At 37.9% G+C, this 24,573-nt stretch overlaps 1 pseudogene; it reads left to right on the plus strand.

Annotated features, from left to right (window-relative positions):
- Positions 1–528: 528 nt before the first annotated feature.
- Positions 529–24,573, plus strand: part of LOC108705441 — a 78,171-nt pseudogene continuing 54,126 nt past the window's right edge.

Raw genomic sequence — 24,573 nt, forward strand, 5'->3', positions numbered from 1 at the left:
ACAAAAAGGTTCCTGTAAGAATTGCTTTATCGTTAACTGAATACTCTGCTTACAAAATATAAAATTAGCCAGGACTCTTTGTGCCCTTTATGATTTCACATTAATTCACCTTGGGAAAAGGGTAGAGAAAAAACAGCAATACAATACAATACAATACAATTAGCCGATAAAACAGCCATTCGAAACATTCAAATGTTAAAATATTAATGTTTTAACATTAATATTTTAACATTTGAATGTTAAAATGTTAAAATATTAATGTTTGACTGAAAATACTGACGGCTGTTGCACAACACCAGTTATTTTACATTGCAAACACAGATATACAGTAGGTGAGGCTTGTATAGTCTCCTGGCTATTGAAGTACAGGTACATATATTTTGGAAACCATGGATATTGGATCTCCAATTTGGGCATCTACCTGTATTGTTTCCCTTCCTCTTGCTCTGGCAGGTGGCATTTTTTTAAAAAAGAACTCCAAAGGGCACTTGCTAAATTAATTGCACATACTTGAGATCTCTATATCAAATGGTGCCAGATGAAGGCAAGAAGGTGGCCACTCCAGCTCACATGAGGGTAAATTTACTAAGCGCCCGAAAATTCACCAGCGACGGCTTCGCAGCCATCACTACACTTCAACAGGTGAGAATTCACTCAGACAACACTAATTTACTAACATGCAAAGTTTCGTCCAGGGCACCGAACGATTGCGATTTTTCGCTAGCGTTACTTCAGCAATGCGAGCAAATCAAAGCGAAGATGCGCTAGTGTTCAATTCTGCCTAGCGCAACTTCATAAGAGGTCTTCACTCAGGTTAATTTGCATGGGTCAGGAAATTTAAAGTTAAATGGACGTTTATGTTGCACCAAATACATTACATTACACAAGTCCAGGGAACCTTAATAAAGACAATAGAGTTGTTATATTGCCGTACACATGAGCCCACTGTATAGTTAACATTCCATATGTTAGAGAATGTATAGGGAGAACATGGTTACTAGTGATGGGTGAATTTGCGCCATTTCGCTTCGCCGAAAAATTCACGAATTTCCCGCTAAATTCGTGAAACGGCGAAAAAATCGTGAATCGGCGCCAGCGTCTCGTTTTTGAAGCCGGTGTCCGTTTTTTTTGACGCCGACGACCGTTTTTTGATACCGACACCCGTTTTGATGCCGACGCCCGTTTTGCCAGCGAATTTTCGCAGCCGTTTCGTGAATTTATTCGCCAATCACTAACGGTTACCCAAAAAAAATATTAAGGACTTTTGCAGGCTATCACTCTGAAAAAAGGAAAAGACGCCAGCGTTTTTTGGACTTAGAAACTTTTTCCAATAAAAAATATGACGAACGTAACAGAAGAATGAGGACGTTCTATGCACTCTATTGCACTTTGCCTGGTCTGAGCTGGTGAAGGCAAGTCTGGTGAAAGAGGTAACGCTCAATAAAATCCGCATCTTAGTGAATTTGCAGAGTCTTATATTGTTCCACCAGGGCAGAGAACAGAAAGGGACAAATACTGCTTTCAATTGCAATACATATACAAATAACTTGAAGGACCATTAACACTGTATCAACTGTACCCCAGATGTCCTGTGAAGAAGAAAGCCTTCTGGGGCGTGCACATATTTTCATAGCAACAGGGTTAGTCACCCTATCGACTTTTTTCAAAATCCATTACATAGTATGGAAAGGAGTTTTATTGCTCTTTTTTTGCTAAACTCAAGTCAAATAACATACAGCAGGACATGGGTATTATTTGGATAGTGTAGTTTTCATCTTTCGGATAAAAAATGTTGATATTACTGTTCCTTCAAAGGGATACTGTCTTGGGAAAACATGTTTTTTTTCAAAATACATCCGCTGATAGTGCTGCTCCAGTAGAATTCTGCACTGAAATCCGTTTTTCAAAAGCGCAAACAGATTTTTTTATATTTAATTTTAAAATCTGACATGGGGCTGGACATATTGTCAGTTTCCCAGCTGCCTCCAGTCATGTAACTTGTGCTCTGATAAACTTCAGTCACTCTTTACTGCTGTACTGCAAGTTGGAGTGATATCACCCCCCCCCAGAAGCCTAACAACAGAACAATGGGAAGGTAGCCAGATAACAGCTCCCTGACACAAGATAACAGCTGCCTGGTACATCTAAGAACAGCACTCAATAGTAAAAATCCAGGTCCCACTGTGACTCCTCCAGTTACATTGAGTAGGAGAAATGAAAGCAGTTCCACCATGAAGCACTGGCTTTTTCTGAAAGTACAGGATCAGGCAAAATGACCTGAGATGCACCTGCAAACCAATATTACAAGTAAAAAATGTATACTTCTTGGTACAGGAATTAGATTTAATGTGGTAGAGTGAATTATTTACAGTTTAATAGAATTGTAATTTAGAAATAAAAACTACACCATAAAAATCATGACAGTATCCTTTTAAAAACAATAGAAAATGTTTAATGAATGTATATTGTATAGTTGCTTAGAATGATGTTTTCTTTTACTAGGAAAAACATTATTTTTTGGATTGACATCTTGAAAATATCTTGAAAATTCAACTGAAAAACTCCACCACCTTAAACTTGTTGAGATACTTTATAGCCAATAGAAGTGCATTTAATGCTTTCAAGCAAGTTGATATTCAATTTTTATTAAAGTTTATTAAGAACAAAACTGTGTGTTCAATCTCCTGAACCAAAGCACTTCACTCCCCCAAACCCATTTGCTCTTTCCAAAAGCAAAGTAGCACAGCTGGATTGAAACAATGGTACATTTTTCTGTAATAAAACACAATGTTGATTAACCGGTTCTGTTGTTTAGATTTTATTTGCGAACAATTTTTTTGCCAATGTTAAAAACTGATAAATCAATGTATGAATAACAGCAATGCACCCTGTTATTCTTAAATTCTGGTGTATTGTAAGTATATTTGTTAATAATCCATCAATTTTACTAGTCGATGAGGCAAATTTATCAACAGTATAATTTTTCTCTAAAACCATGAATGTCATGAAAGTTATTAAAAAATCCTAATTTAAATAGCATGAATGAAAAAAAAAGCTGAACAATGTGCTAAAAAACAGACCTATAAAAATTTGAGTTTTTCTAATAATTCCTAGCAACAACAAAATCCAAAAACTGCTAAAAGTCCAAATTCATTTAAAACAGTCCAATAGGGATCTGTGCAGCTCTCACTGACTTCTATAGGACCTCAACAACTTTTACAAATTTCTAGAGATTCGTGGGAAAAATAGAAATTCGATTGTTAGTAAACCGGCCCTGTGAAGGTAGAATTTTAGTGGTTTTGCAGGTTTTTGAAACTACAACTAGAATAACTGTCTCTAAAACCAAGAATTTCATGAAAGTTTTTAAAAAATCAGAATATAAAAAGTATGAATGAAAAAAGCTCAATGATGCACTAAAAATATGAAAACCTCTAACAATTTAAGTTTTTCTGAAAATTTCTAGGGACAAAAAAAATCTAAAAACCTCTAAAATCCGTATTGATTTAAAACGGTCCGATAGGATCCGTGCAGCTCCCGTTGACTTCTATAGGAATGACAAATTTTTGTATTAGAGGTTTTCATGGGTTTTACCACAACATTTTACATCTTGAATTTTTAGAGTTTTTAAGGTATATAGAATATCCACACATTTTTAAATATTCAAGGAAAGAATAGAAATTCAATTTGTTAGCCATTAGGTCCTTTTGAGTTATATTCTAATACGTTTCAGTAAATGCAAATTGATGCACAAACTGTTAGAAGAATTAAGGCAACCAAGGCAAAAAAAAATAATTGGGTAACTTCCTTAGAGATGAACGTTTTAGAAACCAAGCAAAACTATGAAACATTCAAGAGTCCCATATGAATCAGAAACCCAATCGAATGATTCTAAATAATTAGAAGCAAAGCATTTGGAGGTAATGAGTGGAGATACTTTAGGCTTTTGCGTCAAAATATAAATATATCTATTATTTTATTCACATTACTGGCTAAATTAAGGTTGCTCTCAAAGAAAATAGTTGCTGCCGATAAGCAAAATATATACAGATAAACAAGTTTATGTGTCAAGGAGTCATTTCATTTTAATACGGAAAGTGTTCTTCACAGTGAGAGCATTAAATTACAGAATTCTCAGCCAGGGGTTCTTGTGATTTCTATGCACTTTAAAGAGGCAGAGTATCCGGTGTTCTTGTAAGGAAATTGTAGACGAAGGAAACTGATACAGAGAGAAATTCAACTGACATTTCATTTGTCTTGGGGACAAAATCAGATTTGAATTAGATCTATTCCACGTGTAGATTAAAAGAAACAGAATAATTTTTTTGGAACAAAAGTGCTACAAAGTTGTTTAGGCACTTTGATAACTATATAAAAACTGAATTGGATATATACAACCATGTTCCATGGAGCTACAGCCAACTGCTAAACTTCTTCTCAAGCACTCAAAGGTAGTGATGGACAAATTTGGGCCGTTTCGCGAATTTCCCCGAAAAATAAGCGAATTTCCCGCGAAATTCAAAAAAACGCAAAACATTTCAGAAACAGCGCCAGCATCTCGTTTTTTGATTTGCGAAAATGCGACACCGTTAAAAAAACGGACGCCGGCGTCCAAGTTTTTTTGGACACCAGCGAATTTTTGCTGCGGTTGCCCGAATTTATTCTCCAGCGGCGAATCGCGGGAATTTCCCGCGAATCCGCGCCTGGCGAATAAATTCGCCCATCACTACTCAAAGGCTCTAAAATTCCATTTTGGACAGATGACTACTAACCAAGGTGATGGTCTCCATTAACATATGCATAAAAACCTGCATTTTAGCCGTTTCCATTTGAGGACAAATTAAATAAAAGGGAATGCTGTTGTTATATTATCTTTAGTAGAACTGAAATTACCTAAGAACATGTGCAATTTTTAAATTTTTATTATTTTTATGATTTTTTTTATTTATTATCTTTATATTCTGCACGAATTAAAACAAAAAATGTTCCCTAGGGTCAACAACCCTGGCAATCAAACACAGAATACATGCTGAGCAAGATTCTATTTAGAAAGTGAAGTGAGATATTCTTAATATAATGGTTGAGTCGTCATTATTACCAGTGTCGGACTGGCCCACCGGGATACCAGGAAAACTCCCGGTGGGCCAAGGTGTCAGTGGGAACTCCTTCTTCTAAACATTTGGTTTATTTCATGGCCATTCCCTATTTCTATGAAAAAAAGAGGCTAAATAGATGGAATAATAGGTTATAGTATGTAAATAAAATAGAGGTTGAGTAAGGAAAGGAAGAAAATAATACTTAGTGTGGGCCCCTGGTCTAAAGGTTTTTGGGTGGGCCCCTGGTCTAAGGGTTTTTGGTGGGCCCCTGGTCTAAGGGTTTTTGGGTGGGCCCCTGGTCTAAGGGTTTTTGGTGGGCCCCTGGTCTAAGGGTTTTTGGTGGGCCCCTGGTGTCCCAGTCCGGCACTGATTATTACCCATCATTGTACAGACGTACAGCCACCAACTATAGCTCAAATTAGAGTCCTGCATCGACTGGTACCCTCGGAATACCCGCAATATGATTGGGACTCAGGCGGATTATTATTTATTTGTCCAGTGTGGGGGTGCCCCGCGGGTACCCGATCCTCTGCATTGGGGGGTTAGAGGTGGTCAATGCAGGGAAACAGTGAAAATTCCAAGTGTCTTAATAGTTAAAAACCACCACTGCGACGTCACTTCCCGATCAATGTGAGGTCACTTCTGGTGGACACGTCGAACACTATTGCGAGAGGGTTGAGTGAAAATTTGCGTAGTTGCCAAAGCAGGTAAACCGGTTCAGGAAAGCTGGTTGGGTGCAGGTTTTAAAAAACAGATCGATACTTGACGGTGTTGGCAGTCAGGTTAAGGGGACCATTTTCCCAGTTTGATATAGTCTGGTCCAGATGGGACATTTACTTTACTTCAGTTGTGTATCAATAAACTCAATGTATAGAGCTGTTGTTATTGTATATATTGTTTACTAAAGGTGCTTCTGTGTAGCCCAAAAATGTGTATAAATTCCACATATTTGGTTAATATATTGCATTAACAATAAAAGCTTTGCACAAAAAAATTGTAGATTGATTAATAAACACAAAAATAAAGTAAATATAAGTTTTCATAATCAGAATCAAGTAAAACCTCCTTTTAATATACAGGTATGGGTCTCATTATCCAAAAACCCATTATCCAGAAAGCTCTGAATTATGGGAAGACCATCTCCCATAGACTCCATTTTATCCAAATTTTTGATTTCCATTTTCTCTGTAATAATAAAACAGTAACTTGTACTTGATCTCAACTAAGATATAATTAATCCTTATTTGAAACAAAACCAGCCTATTGGGTATATTTAATGTTTATATTATTTTCTAGTAGACTTAAGATATGAAGAGCCAAATTACGGAAACACCTTTTATCATTTGTTCACGAAAAATCTTTGTTTTTTGGATTTTTTTAGGTAACTATTTTTATTAGTAATTTTTTATATTTGGATATTTTAATAACTTTAATGGCATTTGTGGTTTTAGAGAAATAGAGTTTAAGCATCCTTTCAAAAACCTCTAAATCACTTAAATTCAACCTTTAATAAATAGGCTTCCAAGGGAGGATTTTTAAAATTGAAATTCCTACCTTCCTACATGGAGTCCATAATGTTTACATTTTATCAACACTTTCCTGACACTTTTTCATGAATTGCCTTTTTTATCAGTGAATTTTCAAAAAGGAGTCATTCATATTTTCTTAAAATAATCAAACCCTATTTTTTTTCCTTTGTGGTATTGTAATTAAAGGGGTAGACAGACATATATTAGCAACGTTGCAACACTTTTCATTTAATAATAGCAAACAGGGGTCCTACATTAATGTAGCAAACAAGGGTTATAGAATAATAGTGGATCAGAGGGCCCTGCCCACAACATACAACACCCTGCCAATTGCTTAGTGTCTAGGACCTCTGAAAAAGAAGATGTGATGATAACCTAAAGAATCTGTTGGGTGTACAATACAGTATGTAAAGAATTACTGTACTTACTGTATTTGCAGTAGTTAGTAAACCTTAAATGGTTGGTAATGCACATGCCCCAGTTGTGCAGTTCAAGGATTATATATTCAACATGGCCAGGAATCACTGAGAGAATGGTCTTTTATTAACATGTATTTATATAGCGCCAACATATTGCGTAGCACTGTAAAGTAAATGTGATTATACAACTACATCACATGAATTACATACATAGAATATATGGAGTAACAAACATCACAATCAATACAGGTACAAAAAGGTGAGGAAGGCCCTATGCATAGGCATACAGTCTAAAGGGAAGGGAGTAATACACAAGGTGTGGGAGTGGGCAAGATTGAATTAAGTGGGTGAGAAATGTGGTATTGTATGTGGTGTTGCGTTTGGTAGTTAAGCAGAGTGAGGGTAGGCTTCTCGAAAGAAGTGCGTTTTCAGAGATTTCTTGAAAGCAGAAAGGTTGGGAGAAAGTCGGACAGACCGTGGGAGAGCGTTCCAGAGGAGGGGTGCAGCCCTTGCAAAGTCTTGAATGCGAGCATGTGAGGAGGTAATGAGAGAAGAGTTGAGTAGTAGGTCAGTAGAGGAGCGTAGTAAGCGAGTGGGTGAGTATATAGAGATGAGTTCAGAGATGTAGGGTGGGGCAGAGTTATGAAGTGCTTTGAAAGTCAGTGTCATTAATTTGAATTTGATTCTGAAAGGTAATGGAAGCCAGTGCAGGGAGTGACAGAATGGCGAGGCAGAGGAGGAGCGGTTGCTGAGGTATATGAGCCTGGCAGCAGTGTTCATTATGGACTGGAGAGGTGACAGTCTCTGGAGGGGGAGGCCAATTAAAAGAGAGTTACAGTAGTCTAGATGCGATATGATGAGAGAGTGAATAAGAATTTTGGCAGCGTCTTGGGTGATAAATGATCGTATTTTGGATATGTTCCTTAGGTGGAAGTGACATGCTTTAATAAGTGACTGGTTATGAGGAGTGAATGACAGGGCAGAATCTAGGATAACCCCAAGGCACCGGGCCTGGGGAGAGGGGGTGATAGTGGAATTGTTAACTATGATGGATACTTCGGGGATGCTACTGGTGTTAGTTGGAGGAAAGAGAACCATTTCAGTTTTAGAGAGGTTTAATTTAAGGTAGCGTTGCGACATCCAGGTAGAGATAGCGGACAGGCAGGAGGAGACGCGAGTTAGGAGTTCTGGGTTGAGATCAGGAGATGAGAGATAGATTTGAGTATCGTCAGCATAGAGGTGGTAGTGGAAACCATACGAATTTATTAATTTGCCAAGGGAGGAAGTATAGAGGGAGTATAGTAATGGTCCCAGGACAGAGCCTTGAGGAACTCCAACAGAAAGAGGTAGGGGAGAAGATGCTACTCCATTGTAGGAGACACTGAAGGAACGATTGGTGATGTAAGAAGAGAACCAGGACAGGGCTGTGTCACTAAGGCCAAGTGACTGGAGGGACTGGAGGAGGAGAGGGTGATCTACAGTGTCAAATGCTGCTGAGAGATCAAGCAGTATTAGTAGTGAGAAGTGATTGTTGGCTTTAGCAGTTAAAAGGTCATTAGTTAGTCGAGTCAGGGCAGTTTCCGTGGAGTGTTGTGGCTTAAAACCAGATTGTAGGGGTTCCAGGAGGTTATTGTCAGAGAGGAATGAGGTTAGTCGGTTGTAGACTAGGCGCTCAAGTAGTTTAGAGATGAAAGGTAGCAGAGAGATAGGTCGGAGGTTGTCAAGATTGGAGGGATCAAGAGAGGGTTTTTTCAGAATGGGGGTGACAAGAGCATGTTTTAGTTGAGAAGGAAACAGTCCAGTTGAGAGCGAAAGATTAAATAGGTGAGTTAAGGCTTTGATTAGACAAGGATTGGTATTGCGGAGAAGTTTTGAGGGAATTGGATCAAGCGGGCAGGTGGTAAGGTGAGAAGAGGCCAGAAGCTTTGAGACTTCCTCATCAGTGACAGGGGTGAAGGAGCACAGGAGAGACTGGGGAGTGTGGAGGGAGGGTGGTGGAAGTCTAGGGGGGTTGAGTAGTGTAATGTCCCTTCTGATAGTGTCAATTTTGTTTTTGAAATGCTCAGCAATATCTTGAGCAGAGACAGATGTGCATGGAGGGGGTGGAGAAGGGGAAAGGAGAGTGTTAAAGGTGGAGAAAAGTTGTGTTGTTTTTTTAGAAAGGGAGTTAATGAGTGAAGTAAAGTATGTTTGTTTGGCTTGAAGTGTGAAGCTTGAAGACATTTTTGGAGAATGCCTTGAAAACCAAAACTGGTCTTGTACCATTGAAGAATAAGGAATTACACCTATATGTAATAAAAGGTAACTCAAAAGTAACTCATAGTAACCAATAAGTTGTTTGCTTTTTTTTTTTGTAACATATTTTATTTATAGCAGGGTCAACAAGTACTTAACAAGGACACAATCAAAAGGTACACAGGTATTGTTTGAGACTCCATAGGTTCCAAAGTCATCAAGGATGTTATAGATAGAGCTTGATGTTAGCTTAGTTATGGCCTATGGGCTGGGGTACTACATCCATTTCTCTACTCCTGTAGCGGAATATTTTATTTATTGAATGAGGTGTAGAAGAAGGGGAGAAACAGGGGGGGGGTAAATGAAAAGAAGTTACATGCCAAGCGATTCTTTATGCAGATTGGGGTTCCATTAGGCATCAATCCTGTTTGGAGAATAAAGTATTTTCTTTTAAACAGCATAAAAAAATATTGCTGCTGGCTTGCCATTGTTAGTCCCCATGGTAGGATGACACTCCGGAACTTTCGCCACTGACCCAACCAATCACTTTGAGGTAAGCATCTGCAGTCCTGCAAATGAAGACTGCTTAAAGAAGAAGGAAATCTACAGAAGCAGTTATTGCCAATAGATTAGCAACAATAGTGCAAGCTATAATACTGTATTTATTCTGCAGAATGCGTTTTACCATACTTGAGTAAACCACTCTAGAAACTCTCTCTGTTTGTTTAGGATAGCAGCTGCCATATTAGCTTTGTGTGGCATCACTTCCCACCTGAGTCTCTCCCTGCTCACTCATAGCTCTGGGCTCAGATTACAGCAGGGAGGGGAGAGGGAGAGAAGAACAAACTGAGCATGCTCAAGCCTAAGCCCTGGAGGTTTAACTTGAAAACAGGAAGTCTGATACAGAAGCCTATGTGTATACATTAGAAGGACAGAAATGCTGTGTTTCTTTTGACAGACTCAGAGCAACATTACTTTGAGGGATTACTGCTGTATTTATATAGACCTTTCTGATAAATGTCACCGTATATACTCGAGTATAAGCCATCCCGAGTATAAGCCGAGGTACCTAATTTTACCTACAAAAACTGGGAAAGCTTATTGACTTGAGTATAAGCCTAGTGTGAGAAATGCAGCAGCTTCTGGTAAGTTTCAATCAAAAAAATGAGGGTTTCTGCTCCCATTGGAGGTGCCGGCGATCATTCTTGGAGACTATTCTTGGACGCCGGCGATTATTCTTAGGCGCCGGCGACTATTCTTAGACGCGGGCGACCGTTTTCGCGTTTGACCCGAGTATAAACTGAGGTAGAGTTTTTCAGCATATTTTGGGGGCTGAAAAACTCGGCTTATACTCAAGTATATACGGTACTTAATTTTAGTCTTTCCTTCTTCTTTAAGTTAGGACAAATAGGAGGCACAGTTCTCATTCTGCATGGGCAATAATACGTATGTGTTCTTCATTCTGAGGCAGGATTTTGGTGCATGGTGGGCTGTACGGCATGCTTTGTGTCCCCAGTGCTTTATTACCTTCAGAATAAATACAAAATACCTGTGGATCATAATCATGTATTTAACTGTATATCTTATCAGTACTTTAAAATAATTAATTAAAAAAAAATGTGCTGTTCTCTAAGACATGCTAAATCATGTATAATCCCAGTGAGACCTGTAATACTTTAGTGTATTATATTTCAATGCTGATGGTAAAGTTGTCACATGATGATCCCATACACAGTATCCAGCCTATTATATCCTTGTTGCAAAAACTCATCTCGCTGCTATGTCTCTTTCCTGATGTCTCTGTCCGAGGTGGAATTAATGTTATAGCAGCAGTTCCTTAAATGAGAATCACCAGTTGTTGACAGGTTAGCATTACAAAATCTGCCCCTCTTTCAGACAAGGGTTATTAAATTAACATTGTGTTTGTCCTCTATCTAATTTAATTGAAAAACAATGTTGCCATGTCAGCAGTTAGCAGAGGGTGGGATATAAGTAGAGGGTTAGAAGGAAAACCTGTATGTTAAAGGAAAAATATAATCTGACAAACAAAGGAGACAATCTCTAGGTAATTAGACAAGTGTTGAAAGATGTATTTATGTTGTTAAATAAAAAAAATGGAACAAGCCAAATTAAATGTAATATTTTCACACCTAATAATCTTGTAACATCACACCTCATATTCTGCTAATTAGATTTGTGATGAAAAAAAATACATGTGCCTTTATAGCAGGTATGCATATTATAATAAAAACTGTAGGGTCTCATATTTAATTTGGAAAGGTCTTTTATTATATATTTTTTACGTCTGGATGACAGGTTCACTTTAAAGGATAAGTAAACCTTTAAAATAAGTGCATGTAAAATTAATGAGGGGGCTATTCTAAGCACTTTTGCCATGTACATTCATTATTTATTTATTTTTAATTCCAAAATATTAAAGGATACATGTACTGTTAATATGAATGAATTTTGTTCCAACAGCGCCACCTGCTGGTCAATTTCCAACCAGACTGACCACCAAGTAGTCAAGGAAGTTGTCAGGAGAAAGAAAGAGGCTGCTCTGATGTTCTTCTGCTTAGGAAAGATGCGAGAAAGGTTTCTAATTTTATTCCTAAGCAGAAGAACATCAGAGCAGACTTTATCATTCTCCTGACAACTTCCTTGACTACTTGGTGGTCAGACTGGTGGGAAACTGACCAGCAGGTGGCGATGTTATAACAAAATTAATTCATATTAACAGTACATGTATCCTTTAATACTTTGGAATTAAAAATAAATAAATAATGAATGTACATTGCAAAAGTGCTTTGAATAGCCCCCTCATCAATTTTACATTACTTACTTATTTCAAAGGTTTACATATCCTTTAAGAGCACAGGCACATGAGACATTTTGTTGTGTGCACAAAATGAAACAGCAGAAGGATTATGCAATGTGATTTGGTGATTCCAAGGCGCTACAAGTCTCCCTATGTACCACCATCATAAGAAACCAAGCAGATCCATATATTCTAGAAAAATATGCAATCAGAAAGTGATTTTCACTGCAATCATTTTACATTATTCCTTAGTAAATATAATATTCCCACACTACTCCCATTCAGTTAACCATGTCAAAAGCAAATACTTTTTTTTTTTTTTTTTAAATAGTGTCACTAATTCCTTGTATTTTTGCCCAAAGGACACAGATTACAAGGACAGAGCTGAGGTTTTATTAAAGGATAAGTTAACCTCTAAAATAGGTAAATGTAAAATGTAAAATTATTTTAAGCACTTTTCCCATGTACATAAATTTTTTTTTTAATTCCAAGATATTTAGGGATACATTTACTGTTGTGAATGACTTTTGTTACAACAGCGCAACCTGCTGTCATTTTCCAACCATTCAGACCACCAGCTAGTTAACGGAAATTGTCAGGAAAAAAAAAAAGAGGTCTGGCCTGATGTTTTTCTGCTTAGGAAAAAAAATATAAACCTTTCTGAAATCGAAGCAGAAGAACATCAGAGCAGCCTCTTTCTCCTGATAACTTCCTTGACTACTTGGTGCAAAGCAAAACAGTTTATAGGGAGCACCCCGGTAAAGCTACTCACAGTGTACTGCACATGAAATAGCAAAATGATAGCATCAGTCGAAATTCATCTGCAAAGTATTGAGCACCACGTGGAGTATTTTGTGTAAAATCCAGTATTTATTCAATCCATTTGAAAATCAATACAAAAGAACGCCATGTGTGTATATAGAACCATCACACATTTTTAAATGGATTGAATAAATACTGGATTCTACACAAAATACTCCATGTGGTGCTCCATGCTGAATCTTGACTACTTGGTGGTCAGATTGGTCAGAAACTGACCAGCAGGTGGAGCTGTAACAAAATCCATTCATATTAACAACATGTATCCCTTTGAACTTTGAATAAAAAAAAAAAGATGAATGTATTTCTACTGCAAAAGTGCTTAAAATAGCACTCTCATCAATTTTACATTCACTTATTTTAAAGGGTTATTTATTCTTTAATGTGCTCAAAAAAAGCCCCCACCGTTCTATGATACTAACCTGGCAAATCGTTTTATAAGAAATGGCTGAAAGCTGCAAAAGAAAACATTAAAAGAAGCTTTGATATAAAAAGAGATGTTGAAAGCACAGTTACATCTATGGAACTTGAGAATAGACACTTGACCTAAACACCATCATCAGATATTCTCAGTCCTCTTTGACATTTTAAACTGAGTGAAAAACTTGCACAGTGGCTCAGAGACAAGGCCGACTTCTGCACTCGCCTCTTATATTGTACTGTGCTGAGAAGAAAGCTAAATAAATATATAGATGACATTATAAAAGGCACACACTTTAGTTCCTTGTGTAGTTCGTTCCTTAGGTGTCCTTCTAGGTAAACACACATGTGTATATATATATATATATATATATATATATATATATATATATATATATATATATATATATATATATATATATATATATATATATATATATATATATATATATATATATATACATAAAAAGGGTCATTGAGAAAAACCATTACCTATGGCAATATCACTTTCTATCAGGGTCGGACTGGAGGGGTCAGGGCCCACCGAGGCTGCCACAACAGGGCCCCCCTCCCAGGTCCGGACTGAGAATTTATATAGGCCCTGGCATTTCAGGTACACAGAGGCCCAATCAACCCGCACAGAGGCCCAAACAGCCCCCACCAGCCCACTATATACTGACTTTCTATGGGACCTTATAGCAGCCCCTCTGGCATTTGCCAGAACCAACAGATTGCCAGTCCGACCCTGCCTCCTCCCCAGTTACAGCAAACTTCCCTTCCCAGCTAACATCCCTCTGCCCTATCCCACCCCCCTACTTCAAGCTCATCTGTATCTGAGCCAGTGAGCAAGCAGAGTGGGCGGGGCAAGTGGGTGGAGTAGGAGGGGCAAGTGGGTGGAGCAGGAGGGGGGAGGAGGTCAGGTTTGGAGCAGGGTCTGGGCCGGCGGGGCCTACGAGGCCTGGGCCCACTGGGTTTTCCCCCGGCGTCCGCTGGTCCAGTCCGACGCTGCTTTTTATAGTACTCTATGTTGCATTTTTATTGTCAGCTCTAGGGTTGCTGACACACTAGTGGTTTTACAATCAGCAGGGTAGGGTGAAAGGCAAAAAAATATGGACCTAAGCTGACATGTTTTTTGAGATTTGCACCCAGCCCCCTGTTGAACTATACTTTCCCATTTGATACTGTTGAATGTGTTTTTGCTCTATTCATGAAAGGCAATCTGGGGAAATCATGCAGGGTATAAGGCCCCCAAACACAGGCCAATAAAAGCTGCCGACAGACTGACTCAGCAGCTTATTGGCCCGTATGTGGGACCATCCGATGGGCTTCCCCTTTAGATATCTGTCCGAAAGATACATTAAAAACATGCCAATGTCTACTTCTAAGATCTTTATCAAGACTTTTTTCAACGGGGGCACATGGTCAATAAGACACACGCATATATGAGACCTGTTATCAAGAATTCTCAGGACCTTTCTGGATAAGGAATCTTTCTATAATTTGAATCTCCATAGCTTAAGTCTACTAGAAAATCATGTAAACATTGAGGGGCATATTTATCAAGGGTCGAATTTCGAATTGATAAATTTCGAAATTCGAATTACCAACCGAAATTAAGTCAAAGTTTTTTTTTGGTCAAATAGGTCCGTCTTTGATCGAGTAGGTCTGTTTTTGGCCGAATTCGAATCGTACGAATCGAAGGAATAACGCATTCAATCGAATTCGATTAGAAGTTTTTCCCAAAAAAAAACCTTGATTTTTTTAAAGTCCACCAATTGACTCCAAATGGGTCATAGGAGGTCCCCCATAGACTAAAACAGCAATTTGGCAGGTTTTACATGTGGAATAGATGAAGTTGAATTTTTAAAGAGACAGTACATGATAAACTTTGATATTCAAATCTTTTTCAAATTCGAATCGGATTTGGACTATTACCTAGTCGAAGTACACAAGAAATAGCTCGAAATTCGAGATTTTTTCATTCGAAAATTCATCTCGACCCCTTAATAAACCCAATAGGCTGGTTTTGCTGCCAATAAGGATTAATTATATCTTAGTTGGGATCAAGTACAAGCTACTGTTTTATTATTACAGAGAAAAAGAAAATCATTTTAAAAAATTTGGATTACTTGATTATAATGGAGTCTATGGGAAACGGCCTTTCTGTAATTCGGGAGCTTTCTGGATAATGGGCTTCTGGCTAATGGATCCCATACCTGTATATAGTCTGGTTCCCTATAAGTTATTCCTTTGTTGCCATTAGTATGTAAATACTGTATGTGTCTCGGAGTGTGAAGTTCCCATTTCTTTATTGTCAATGACCTTTGTGTATCGCTATCTTCTCTTAACACACGTTTACTGTCGGCCATTCATCAATATTCTCCAACCCAAGGCACTGCACCTTATTGCATTACATGCAGACGGGCGAGACAGAATTTACAATGGCAAAGAAAGTGATGCCTACAAAATACACTCATCGATAACTCATCACTTACCCAAGCTGATTAGCATTGTTCTAATGATACTCCCCTGGAATCAAAACAAATCAGGCTAATTAAGCGCACGTAAGATGCTGTATGTTTGTGTCAGTGGAATGCCAGCCTGGCCTTGATGTATTAAACTGCCTCGTAGCCATGCATTAGGCAAAGAACAAAATAATTACTCGCCAGTTATTTATGAATGCCTCTTTCACAATCATATCATGAAAAGAAACTTAAAGGAGAACTAAAGCCTAACTAAAGAAGTAGCTAGAAATGCTGTACATTATTTATTATTTTGTGCTTCTGTACCAGTCCAAGGCAACTACAGCCCTTTAGCAGGAAAGATCTGTTTCTCCAAAGATGCCCCAGTAGCTCCCCATCTTCTTTCTGCTTCACTGCACATTCTATGTATATTGTGAGTGGGTCCCTAAACTCAGTAAGTGACAGCAGCACAGAGCATGTGCAGTGAATCAGCAGAAAAGAAGACGGGGAGCTACTGGGGCATCTTTGGAGACACAGATCTATACTGCTAAAGGGCTGTGGTTGCCTTGGGCTGGTACAGAAGCCCAAAACATAATGTACAACATTTCTAGCTACTTCTTTAGTTAAGCTTTAGTTCTCCTTTAATGTTTACATGATTTTATAGGAGACTTAAAGGATAAGTAAACCTTCAAAATAAATGCATGTAAAATTGATGAGGGGGCTATTCTAAGCACTTTTGCACTGTACATTCATTATTTATTTATTTTTAATTCCAAAATATTAAAGGATACATGTACTGTTAATATGAATAAAATAAACAGCGCCACCTGCTGGTCAGTTTTCCACCAGTCTGACCACCAAGTAGTCAAGGAAGTTGTCAGGAGAAAGAATAGCCCCCTCATCAATTTTACATTCATTTATTTCAAAGGTTTACTTATCCTTTAAGCTATGAAAATGCAAATTATGGAAAGATCCTTTATCCAGAAAAGCCCAGGTCTCGAGCATTCTGGATAACAGGTCCCTTACCTGTATAGTATATAATTATATATAATGGGCCAAATCTCTGTCTCTCTCTTGCGTTTCATTGCTAAATCTTGGATTTTGCTCATGAATCTGATCAATGCTTCCCAGGCTGCATTTCTGCACAGCAGGGTTTATATTTTACATATGGCCGACAACTCTTTAATCTTATCTACATACAATGGTTTGCAAAGAGCCCATTTCGTTAGATTGTTTAATTCCTTTCAAATTAATTCATATCAGTTTTCATTAACGCTTAGTACTTTGCTTTCATATCTCCCCCTCTGCATGCACTAGGTATATTTGCAATGATTAATTATTAAAAGTTCCTTTCCCTTAAATAGGATTACAACAGGGGTTACAACAAAAGGATCCTGACCAGCTGTTCTTTATCTCTGGTCTCTAGCAATGGCAGCCGTTCTCTTAATCATCCCCCCTGTTGCTCGTTTTATCCGACAGTATCTTGCAAGTGCATATCTTCCTTTTGCATTCGCTCATTATTCTCCCCGTCCTCTAAATTTCAAGGTTTCCAAATAGTGATGGGCGAATTTATTCGCCAGGTGCAAATTTGCAGCGAATTCCCGCAATTTGCGAAAATTTGCCAGCGTCAAAAAAATGGACACCGGCGAATTTGCCGTTTCGCTAATTTTTCGCCGTTTCGCAAATTTCACGGGAAATTTGCGAATCTTTCTGCGAATCGAAACGCCCCAAATTTGCCCATCACTATTTCCAAATCTAAGAATTTGTAAGTGTTACATGTGACAGATACATTTTTGGCTAATTATGTTAGGCTAATATCACACATGAGAGTTTTCAGTTAGATAAAAGACTTTAACACCTGCACTTTAACACATTTCCCATTGAAATGAATTGGAGCAATAGAAAACGCTTCTCCATCGGTTGTAAAAAGCCTTCAGAGATATCGCTACTTGTGGCATTCGTTTTAAAGGGGTTGTTCACCTTTAAAATTACTTTTAGTTCGATGTAGAGAGTGATATTCTGAGACAACTTGCAATTGGTTTTCATTTTTTATTATCTGTGGTTTTTGAGTTATTTAGCATTTTATTCAGCAGATCTACTTTGCAATTTTAGCAATCTGGTTGCTAGGGTCCATATTACCCTAGCAACCATGCACTGATTTGAATAAGAGACTGGGATATGAATAGGAGAGGGTCTGAATAGACAGATGAGTAAGAAAAAGTAGCAATAACAATACATTTGTAGCCTTACAAATCATTTGATTTTTAAGATGGGGTCAGTGACCCCCTATTTGAAAGCTGGAAAAGTCAGAAGAAGAAAACAAATAATTAAAAAACTATAAAAAGTAAATATTGAAGACCAGTTGAAAAGTTGTCATTCCATTTTTTATATTTTTTAAATTATTTGTCTTCTTCTTCTGACTCTTTCCAGCTTTCAAACAGGGGTCACTGACCCCATCTAAAAACAAATGTTCTGTAAGGCTACAAATGTATTGTTAGAGTTACTTTTTCTTACTCATCTTTCTATTCAGACCTCTCCTATTCCAGTCTCTTATTTAAATCAATGCATGGTTGCTAGGGAAATTTGGACCCTAGCAACCAGAGTGCTGAAATTGCAAACTGGAGAGCTGCTAAATAAAAAGCTGAAAAACTCAAAAACCACAAACAATTAATTATATGAAAACCAATTGCCAATTGTCTCAGAATATTACACTCTGCATCATACTAAAAGTTAATTTAAAGTGAACAACCCCTTTCAGCCAAAGCCAATAGAGAATAAAATAGTACCTTGTACTTGATGGTAACTAAGTTGGAGGCAAAACAATCCTAATGGGTTTATTTAATGTTAAGTCATTTTTAGCAGGCTTCAGGTATGTTGATCCAAATTACAGAAAGAGCTGTTATCTGGAAAACCCCAGGCCCCGTGCATTCCAAATATATTTCATAGATCCTATGTCTGTATATATTAATTTTTGGGAAATGGGAAGCATTTATGATCTTTTTTAAACAAAACCCGGCTGAATGAACTCATCTGAAAAAGAGGGTAATTTTTCACTGTAAATCAGCAAATTCCCCTGAAAAAAAACTAAAATCAGATGTGCCTTGGCATCATGCAGTAATTTAAAAGCATTTTTAAATACAGGTATGAGATCCATTATCCGGAAACCCATTATCCAGAAAGCTCTGAATTACGGAAAGGCCATCTCCCATTGGATCAAATTCACTAAAGGACGTAGCGCATTTTCGTTAATTCACTGATTCACTAATGGACGCTGGCGTAACTTCGCTAGTGTTACTTCGCACCCTTACGCCTGGCGAATTTGCACAATGGACGTAACTACGCAAATTCACTGACGCGCACATTTTTCTGAACGCTACGTTTTACACCAGACTTCCTTCGCCACCTCAGACAAGGCGAAGTGCAATAGAGTAGATAGGGATTGCTTCCAAAAAAGTTAAAAAAATTTCTAAGTCCCAAAAAACGCTGTTGTTTTTTCTTTTTTTATGGGTGATAGGCTGAAGAAGATCGAAAAAATTTTTGGGGCTCCCCTCCTTCCCCCCTACATTTCCTAACTCGTGGCAACTTAACTATACAGTGGGCACATGTGTAGGGTAAAATAAAAATTTTATTTGCTGTTTTGAAGGTTTCCCAGGCTTGTGTAGTGATGCTAATTATTCCTCCATTGTAACTTCAATTTGGCGCCGTATGCAAATTAAGCATCGCTAGCGTAACTTCGCTTTGCTTGGCGAATTAACGCTAGCGCAACTTCGCAACCTTACGCTTCCCCTGAGCGCAACTTCGGATTTAAGTGAATTTGCGTAGCGCTGGCGAAAATACGCCTGACAAAGTGCGGCAAAGCAGATGCTGCTGCAACTACGAATCTTAGTGAATTTGCCCCCTTGACTTCATTATAATCAAATAATCCAAATCTTTAAAAAATATTTCCTTTTTCTCTGTAATAATAAAACAGTAGCTTTGTACTTGATCCCAACTAAGATATAATTAATCCTTATTGGAAGCAAAACCAGCCTATTGGGTTTATTTCATGTTTATATGATTTTCTAGTAAATTTAAGGTAGGAAAATCCAAACTATGTAAAGATCCATTATCCGGAAAACCCCAGATCCCGAGCATTCTGGATAACAGGTCCCAAATCTTGATTTGTTTTTCACTTCATGTAGGATCACTCCTTTAACCAAATTATTATTTAAAAAAGAAATGACAAAATCTTTCTTGAAGGTCTATTTACTAAGTCCCTAGAAATCACTTTATAGTTCAGATTAAATCTGGGCACAAGAACCCTTTAAAACTTCAGTAGAACAACGAATACCGTATAAAGTCAGATAAATCAGATTGCATTCAGCTCAGCAGCATATCAAATTATCTTGCCCATATTTAATTTGAAACAGCATTGATTTTTTTCCTCTCTTTCGTAGTTGGAGAGTGAGAAACTGGGTTGGAGGAGATGCACAGGAGGGGATGCTGTTTGAACAGCAAGAACTCAATTTTCTTTTAGATTATTCATCGAGCAGAGAAGTTAGTAGCATCAAAACACAATCCACAGACAGAGGGGAAAGGAGGAGAATCAGATCATAGCATTTTGTCAAAATGATAGTTTCGTTTGGGAGATACGGCGATAGCTGCTATTGCATAAAAAGACAAATTCTACACCATTAGAACGTTAGAGAGATATTGGAAAGGTTATTGTCTTAGGGGCATATTTATCAAGGGTCGGATTTCGAATTGAAAAAACTTCGAAATTCGAATTCAAAAAGACCAACCGAAATTAAGTCGAAGTTTTTTTTTCTGTTCGAATAGGTCCATTTTCGATCAAATAGGTCCGTATTCGGCTGAATTCTAAATAACGCATTAGATCGAATTCGATTCGAAGTCTTTCCCAAAAATTAGATTTTTCAAAGTCCACCAATTCACTCCAAATAGGTTCTAGGAGGTCCCCCATAGGCTAAAACAGCAATTCGGCAGGTTTTAGATGGTGAATGGTCAAAGTTAATTTTTTAAATTTCGATATTCAAATTTTTGAACTTTTTTTCAAACTCAAATCGAATTTGGGCAATTCCCTAGTCGAATTACACAAAAAAATAGCTTGAAATTCTAATTTTTTCATTCGAAAATTCACCCCGACCTTTGATAAATCTGCCCCAAACTGTCACCATTACTATACTGGTATGGGATGCATCTGGAAACCCATTATCCATAAAGCTTCAAATTACGGAAAGGCCATCTCCCATAGACCCAATGTAATCCAAATAATTTAAAGTTTTTAAAATGATTTGATTTTTCTCTGTAATAATAAAACAGTCGCTTGTACTTGATCCCAACTGAGATATAATTAATCCTTATTGGAGGCAAAACCAGCCTATTGGGTTTATATAATTACTTTCTAGTAGACGTACAGTATGAAGATTCAAATTCCATTATCTGGAAAACCCCAGGTCCCGAGAATTCTGGATAACAGGTCCCATACCTGTACTAACAAGATGGGACAAGGGTTTAGCAATAGGTTCCTACCTAACTTCAAGAAGGAAATCTGACCAATCCCTGGATTCATTTTGGATGAAGGGTTATTACAGTAAACCTGTACAGGCAGTTCCTGGGTTACGTTCTTAAGTTGAATTTGTATGTAAAGGTGGCCATACAGGGGCCAATAAAAGCTGCTGACAGACCGAGTCGGCAGCTTATTGGCCCGTGTATGAGGCCCTCCTACGGGCTTCCCCGAACTATATCTGGCCGCAGTAGACAACACACATCAGAGGGGATTGTGGCAGGTGGTTTATTAAAGCTGAATGCTAATAAAGGCCAAGCAAACCACAGTATGTTACTGTTATAGCCTTGGTTTGTAAGTGTGAGTTGTATGTAAGTTGGGAGTTAGTAACTGGAGGACTCCCTGTACTTATGCAGCTGCTAAAAAAGCATCCAACCCATTTGTGAAACTATGTATTGTATCTGCCAGTATTTCAGGGCCTTGGGTATAGCATTAGGGACTTAGCCTCCGCAAAATAAGACCCTCTGCTGTTTTATTATTATTATTATTATTTTTATTTTATCTATTACCATGTATTTATAAAATGTAAACATTAAAGATGGGTGTGTACATCGTACATACACATTTCATTCAAAATACAAGACCAATACAAGAGATAAAGAGACCCTGTTCATATACAGTATTATCATAGGCACTCCAATGGAAAACATTCTTCCCAAACAAAAATGGAAGCTTGACACTGACAACCGAACAACAGGCCAAATGGCATCTAAAGCATTAAACAGTCTCTTAGTCAATATATAAGAAATGGTCAGGGCAGGCATAACGGTCAGAAATTGTAGTAAATGTGACAACCTTAGGAACTTTGCATGAAAAAACTACAACTGGGTATTGAACCTACATGTATATTCTGAATTGCAGTGTTGTGATGTTATGGTAATAAAATAATATGCTGACAACACTTAGGAATAAATTAGTCATTCAGAGTAGGTCTCTCCTGCCGTTCCTTTTCACTCTCCCAGCTGCATAAAAAATATCACATAAAAAAAGTTTTTTTTTGGATCAGCGCCTAAAGCAAACGGAGAAAGTAAAAAACAGAAACAGAAAATATGGTGTAGTCTTTTTGCTTCTTTTATAAGCACCCTGTGTTACAAAAACCTTTGGATCTGAGGAAGCCTATTGGTGAAACGCGTCAGGCGGAAGTGACGTCATAGTAAGCTGTGGGCTAAACACCATGAGGGGAAAGAAACGCCGGCAACATCTTCTCCTTTGTGAACTATCTGGTGACACCTGCAAAAGACTTACATACATACAACCTTTTTTTGGTGATGTTATGGTGCAGTTTCAATATCTTGATGTGATGACTTAGTTATCAACACCCACATTGGCAACATCATACAATCATGCTTTGTTTAGGTATAGGATAGTACACCACTTTAGGGTCAGAATTAGTAAAAAGATGCAGGTTGAGAGTGTTGCTCTATTAAATAATGGTACCAGTATGGTTGTAACAGATACAGAAAAGGCAAATGTGCTAAATCAGTTCTTTTCATCAGTGTATACAATAGAGGAGCTGCAGTAATGGCTCAGCTCAATCTAGTCAGTGGCTGACTCAGGATATGATCCATAAAGCTTTAATAAAAATTAATGTAAACAAGGCTCCAGGGCCAGATGGCATACACCCCGGGTTCTAAGAGAGCTTAGTTCAGTTTTAGACCAGCCCCTATTTCTGATTTTCTCAGATTCGCTTTCATCTGGTATGGTGCCTATGGATTGGAGAAAAGCTGATGTCATTCCAATATTTAAAAAGGGATTACGATCTCCGCCTGGTAATTATAGGCCAGTAAGTTTGACATCTGTGGTGGGCAAATTATTTGAAGGCTTGTTAAGGGATCACATTCAAAATGTTGTCCTAGTCAATGGCATTATGAGCAACAATCAGCATGGCTTTATGAAGGATAGGTCATGTCAGACAAATTTATTCTAACATTAATGACTTAGGGGAGGGTGTTGTAAGTAATGTATCAGTGTTTGCAGATGACACAAAACTATCCAGCCCAATTAATTCCATCCAGGATGTGGCACTTGCAACATGATCTTGACAAACTGGCAATCTGAGCAGCTAAGTGGCAAATGAGATTCAATGTTGATAAATGTAAAGTCATGCACCTGGGATGTAAGAATATCCACTTATACCCTTAATGGGACTGCACTAGGCAAATCCATTATGGAAAAGGAGCTTGGAGTCCTTGTAGATGATAAACTTGTCTGTAGCAAGCAATGCCAGTCAGCAGCATCAAGGGCAAATAAGGTCTTGAGCTGTATTAAAAGGGGGTGATATGATAACTATGTATAAATATATAAGGGGATCGTATAATAATCTCTCTAATACTTTATTTAGTAGGTCTTGTAGCAAGTGAGGGAATACAGGGATATGGGAGATAGCTCATAGTACAAGTTGATCCAGGGACTGGTCCCATTGCCATTTTGGAGTCAGGAAGGAATTTTTCCCCCTCTGAGGCAAATTGGAGAGGCTTCAGATGGGTTTTTTGCCTTCCTCTGGATCAACTGGCAGTTAGGCAGATAAAAAAAACCTAAAAGGTTGAACTTGATGGACGTGTGTCTTTTTTTAACCTTACTTACTATGTTACTATGTAGAATTCTACAACTTCACAGCTCTTATTCTAATTAAAGGGGTTGTACACCTTCCAAACACTTTTTTGAGTTCAGTTGTTTTCAGAGCTGCTTTAGAAGGTGAAAAATTTTACTTTACACTTCAATATTAATTAAAACAAACACAAATAGAAAGTAGTTGTAAAAAATTAGGCATCGTAACTTCACTAGCGCAACTTCGCAAACAGTCAGTAACTTGTGCGCAATTTTGTATCTTTGTGAATTTGCGCAGCCCTGGCGAATGTACACCTGGCAAAGTGCGGCGAAGTGCGGAGAAGTGCGGCAAAGCCAACGCTGGCGCAACTTCAGAGGTACATTAAGTAAATTTGCCCCACAGTCTTGCTCAGATAGCTTACCAACAAGGCAATCGTTTTCCTACCTATCAGACTTTTAATAATGTTCCAGCAACCACATCCTTTTCAGCTGCTCCTTAGAAACTGTTGTGGTTTCGTTCTTGTACACTAAACACAAAAGAGTACATTCTCTGATGACACAAAACCTTCGTTTTGTAGAGATATATTGTTCTTTCATCCAGTGTTATTGTTCTGGTGACAAGACAGATAAAAATTCCATTTTCAAACCTTAAGCAACATGTACGCTGT

Source organism: Xenopus laevis, chromosome 1S (assembly GCF_017654675.1).
Source record: "Xenopus laevis strain J_2021 chromosome 1S, Xenopus_laevis_v10.1, whole genome shotgun sequence".
Classification (NCBI taxonomy): domain Eukaryota; kingdom Metazoa; phylum Chordata; class Amphibia; order Anura; family Pipidae; genus Xenopus; species Xenopus laevis.